The sequence below is a fragment of the Uloborus diversus genome, chromosome 1, assembly GCF_026930045.1.
Source record: "Uloborus diversus isolate 005 chromosome 1, Udiv.v.3.1, whole genome shotgun sequence".
NCBI lineage: Eukaryota > Metazoa > Arthropoda > Arachnida > Araneae > Uloboridae > Uloborus > Uloborus diversus.
Window position 1 is genome coordinate 267,926,112 of NC_072731.1, and position 6,000 is coordinate 267,932,111.

Here is a 6,000-nt window from a genome sequence, read left to right on the forward strand (position 1 = left end):
TGGATGTCTGGATGTCTGTGACGCGCATAGCGCCTAGACCGTTCGGCCGATTTTCATGAAATTTGGCACAAAGTTAGTATGTAGCATGGGGGTGTGCACCTCGGAAGCGATTTTTCGAAAATTCGATGTGGTTCTTTTTCTATTCCAATTTTAAGAAAAAAAAAAAAACTATCATAAATTACGAAATTATCATAACGTGGAACCGTAACATGGGCACAAGCCAATTGGCGAGATACGAAATTATCACAACGTGGAACTGTAACGTCGGTACAAGCCAATTGGCGAGAAAAATTCACCATACATTATTTGTAAATATACAAGCGAACCAAAAGACCTTTAATTTTTCTATTACGGGCGAAGCCGTGCGGGGTACCACTAGTTACTAATAACAAAGCAGAAAGTCTCTCTGTCCGGAGGATGTCTAGATGTCTGGATGTCTGTAGGATGTCTGTAGGATGTCTGTGACGCGCATAGCGCCTAGACCGTTCGGCCGATTTTCATGAAATTTGGCACAAAGTTAGTATGTAGCATGGGGGGTGTGCACCTCGAAGCGATTTTTCGAAAATTCGATGTGATTCTTTTTTTATTCCAATTTTAAGAAAAAAAGTATCATAAATTACGAAATTATCGTAACGTGGAACCGTAACATGGGCACAAGCCAATTGGCGAGATACGAAATGATCATAACGTGGAAACCGTAATGTCGGTACAAGCCAACTGGCGAGAAAATTCACTATACATTATTTGTAAATATACAGGCGAACCAAAAGACCTTTTGATTTTTCTATTACGGGGTGAAGCCGTGCGGGTGCCACTAGTTAGGTTATAATAGTTAAATAGATTTGAACCAATTAAAACTTTTGGAAGCAAAAGCACATTTTGAAAGGATTTTTTAGAACTTTCATTTAGAATAAAGCTGCATACAAATATGCCCAAGCAGAGAACGGATGAGCAACTTGCCTAACTTAAAATTATCATTAATACGGGACTGATAGGTTTTTTCTTTCGTTTTAAGCACAATGGTTTCTAGCTGTTTTCTGAAAATTTTCTTCGGCTTCTCATGACTGGTAAAAAAGTGCGATATGTACACGCTGAGTGCCCTTATAACTACAGCTTCATTCAGTAAGTTACCGCTCTATAGCCAGGGTTAAGGCAGAAAATACGTGAAATACACCGCCAGCTCAGTCATTTCCAGTCGAGGACTGCAGTTTCGTGCTTATTAGCACTCATCAGCCCGGCATAGGAAAGTGACTGAGCTGGAGATAGAAAACCTCTCAAGGAAGCCAAGAGTGCCAAACGAACTGGTAGCTAATACAGAATCAGCACTAACCAGACGAATGACCGAAGCAATGGTTCGGTTCAACTCGAATTTTGAAGGCAAGGCAGGTACATTCAGTAAGTTACGTAGTACGTTCAGTATTTCACGTACAGCTTCATATTTTAGCGCCACTGTCGTAATACTCACTTTCTACTGCAGATGGTGCATTACATGCTACGTAATAGGAATACGACTTTTCACTTTTTTAGGATCGTATATCACGAAAAATTATTGCAAGTGAATCTATTAAGCACTGAAATTATTTAAAGAAATCAGAAAGAAGTGACCTTATAAGCGATTAATGTATTATGACCTGATCACATATCCGATAAGACACAGCATAGGATTCCTATTCACTGAGCCGGGACTTTGGAAAAGTGACCTTAAATGCGAGTTGACCTTATAAGCGAGTGACCTTATATCGAGGTCTGACTGTATTATTGCTGGAGGTTGAATTTCAATAGCCTTTTGAAAAGTACGGGGGGAGTATAATTACAATTCAATTTTCTTATTTAAAGCCAACTTCAGAATGACTTGAAATTCTGCACACACTAACTCACACAAATACGCACGCACGCGCACATACACAGATTTATTAAGATTTAAGATCTAATATTAAGATTTAAGATATAATATGGCGTTTTTCCAGGGAAGCCTTATTGGAGACTAATGAAGCCAAATCGTCTATCTTTGCTCAAATGGCTGAGAAACATAATTCAAACTTAAAATTCCATGCGGAAACTATTTTTACTTCCTTTTACAAAAAAAGGAAGTATTGTATTCGCGGAAAAAAATTTCACTCAAAATTCGACCTTAATTTCCATTTTACTCAATCCCGAATCAACGTAGAGTTTATTTTTTCACCCCGACCACACGTGGATATATGCCTAGAAACGTACAGACACCCGAAATATCCATTTTGAAGATCCCCGAGTTAATTACGACGAATTTTCTCGTGACGTCTGTATATACGTATGTATGTGCGTATGTGTGTATGTATCTCGCATAATTCACACACAAGAATGGTATGTCCTAGAAAGATGAAATTTGGCACATAGACTCCAAGTGGGGTCTAGTTGTGCACCTTCTCTTTTGATTGCATTCGAATGTTCCAAAGGGGGTCTTTTGCACCTTTTAGGGTAAAACCATTGTTAATTTCAATTTAAACTCAAGCGGTGCTATAATTTGTCAAACACTTGGCAATGTATGTCGCATAACTCATGAACGGTATGTCCAAGAAAGTTGAAATTTTGTACTTAGACTCCTAGTGGGGTCTAGTTGTGCACCTCCTTTTTTGGTTGCATTCGGATCCTCCTAAGGGGGTCTTTTGCCCCTTTTAGGGAGGAAATCATTGTTAATTTCGATGTAAACTCAAGTGGTGTTATAACTTGGCGGACACTTGGCGATCTATCGTAAGTCTTTCGGTCGCCAAGTTTTGTCGCCAACGGCGACAAATTTGGTGATTTTTTTTTAATTTTTTTTTTTTTTTTTTTAAAATCTGGTTTCAATTTGGCCACTGTTGGTGATATGTAGAGTGTAAACAATTGAATCACATTAAAACTGCCAATAATGAGAAAATGACATTAAAATTGGAGTAAAAGGAAGTCATGTGATGCACACATCAGCTCGTTTTAACCAATATTTTGCCATTTGTTTACATTAATTTGTTAAATAAAAGGTTTAACATCGCGATTGTAGGGATGTTTCACCAATACTGAAAACACCATTTTACTAATTAGTAACACTGAGATATTTTACAATGCCTTCGAAAAACAGCCAAAAAATGTGGTTCCAATCTGTGGGCCAAGCCTCTCTGGGTGAGGTATGGAATAATTTCAAGGTGGTTAAGCAGCTGTTTCCAACAAGTCATTTTCAAAACACTCACAGAAAAAGAAAAAAAAAAGAAGAATCGGTATCAAAAATAAGATTTTGCTTCGCTAACTCTCTTAATACGATCACGTTTAATACGAAATCACTGCTAAAGAGAACATTTTGTTCGTTAAGTTTGGTTTGCTATCTAAATACGTTGAAATTTTCGCATATAATACTTACATTAAATTGAAAGTCTCGGCTAAGACGAACAAAAATTTCTGACCTCTTTACTTAAAATTTTCGTGGTTGAATACTGTAATTTTCTTTTTCAGAAATTATTCATCATTTTATTAGGTAGTAGAAGTCTCATTTTGCAAAGAGAATAAAATATTAAATATTTTATATGGGAAATATAAGCCCGAACATTTGTTTACATGTAGACAGTCTATTCCGCGATTGTCGATTATCATTTTCATTTTTCAAGATTTTCGAAAAACATTCGTTTATAAGAAATGAGTGATCAATTTTCTGAATATTATAATTAGTAGTAATGTTTTCTAAATATAGGTAAGCCTTTCTTCGTTTTTTCACAGTATCACATATTCACGGTTGTTACGAATAACGGCTAATACGAACAAATTCGTGAATTTTTGACATTTCGTATTAACCGAGTTCAACTGTAAATATTTTTCTGCAATTTGTATGCGTTGTTAAATGTAGCGTCAAGATAGCTTTTATGAAACTGGGTTATTACGAAAACTGTAGAGAAAAAACAATTTATTAATGAAAAAAGGGGTGTGGGGGGCGGATGAAAAAAAAAAATCGAAATCGCTGCATTACAGCCTTGTGCTTTTCCTGCCTCTGGTAAAATTCGAATATAAATAAATATATTTTATTGCTGTTTCTAGATTATGTTTCATCTTTACTAATAATAAAGCTGAAAGTCTCTCTGTCTGGATGTCTGTAGGATGTCTGGATCTCTGTGACGCGCATAGCGCCTAGACCGTTTGGCCGATTTTCATGAAATTTGGCACAAAGTTATTTTGTTGCATGGGAGTGTGCACCACGAAGCGATTTTTCGAAAATTCGATGTGGTTCTTTTCCTATTCCAATTTCAAGAACAAAATTATCATAAGATGGACGAGGTAAATTACGAAATTATCATAACGTGGAACCGTAACATGGGCACAAGCCAATGGGCGAGATACGAACTTGTCATAACGTGGAACCGTAACATGGGCACAAGCCAATTGGCGAGATACGAAATTGTCATAACGTGGAACCGTAACATCGGGCACAAGCCAATGGGCGAGATACGAACTTGTCATAACGTGGAACCGTAACATGGGTACAAGCCAATTGGCGAGAAAATTCACCATACATTATTTGTAAATATACAGGCGAACCAAAAGACCTTTTAGTTTTTCTATTACGGGCAAAGCCGTGCGAGTACCACTAGTATCGTAATAAAAACAAAAGATAGCCTCATGTGAAAGACCTTTTATTCATAAATCTACATTGTGCAACGCACGCAATGCATACAAAATACATTCACATGCAGTTTGTATTTGAAAAAGTACAAAAATATAATGATATGACAATGCATTAAATACCTTGAAATTCAATGAAATGTTGATTTATGAATAGTTTGCTAAACTAAATTTAAATTACTCGTCAAGAGAAAAGCTAATTAAAATAAAAAACTATACGTAACGTTCTTCAATATTTTTCTTCAACGTTACACTTTAATACAAATTTTGTAAACTTTAAAAGTTTCAAAAATTTTCGAAAAAACGCATTTTGTTTCTAATTAACGTAATTGTCTTAATGTTAAAAATATTTACAGGGTGTTTATAAAGTTTTGCTGATTTAAAAAAAAATCTCTTTTAACTAAAAACTACCTCAGATTTAAACATATTTGTTAAAAAAATGATCCTTAAGTCAAAAAGTTTTTTCTTTTCACAACGTTAATACGCTTCTACATGAAAAAATTTCGCAGTTGTAAAAATATTTATTTGACAACGTTTAACTTCGCGCCAGCAGTCACTAACGCAGCCAGAATTAATCTTCTGGGGGGGGGGGGGGGAGGTGCATGGGAAAACTCAAGGGCCCTGAGGGTTGACCTTCAAAACCACCCTCGCGGCCTTTTTCAAAGACGCCATTTTGAGTTTTCACTGTTAGCGCCCCCTTACGTGCCTTTAGTCTATGAGAGCAACAATGGTGAAAAACACTTATGAGATGAGGATCAGAATTTAAAAATATCATATATGAATCTTAAATAGTTTCTTTTAAATAATTTTTCTTTTTTAGTGCAAGACTTTATAAGTGCCCTGTAGTTTGTGCGCTTGTATAGTGTAAAAATACATAGGGCGTTTACAAAAGGTTGTGCATGTTATAAAATCATTTGCACGTGTTGCAGTAATCATTAAAACTGCTTTAGGCGGTAGGCGCATGCACGAGCATTGCTCTGTTGTTTTTTACAGTGCAACACTACTCAGCAAGAAGGCGATCCCTCAGTGCTTAGTGTTTTGAGTTACGCAATGGGGTTGTTTACTTCAGTCAAAAGTACTACTTTTAGTTACTAAAATTGATAGAAAAAGCAAAAAAAAAAAAAAAAAACTTGGACCCAGAAAATACTTTCCCAACAGTTATTTTTTAATTAATTTTTTTAAGTGTCCGATTTTTCAAACAAGGCGTGGTCTTTATGACGTCACAAATGATGCACTTTGCCACTTCTTTCTACCGCGTTTCCACGTGATGATAATCAAGAAGCGAATTAAACAGTGCGCTCTACGCTTGCTATCAACCCTATGGTTGCCAATATACGTGAGTAAAGATGCGAATTAAATATTTTGCTCTGTAAATGGCAA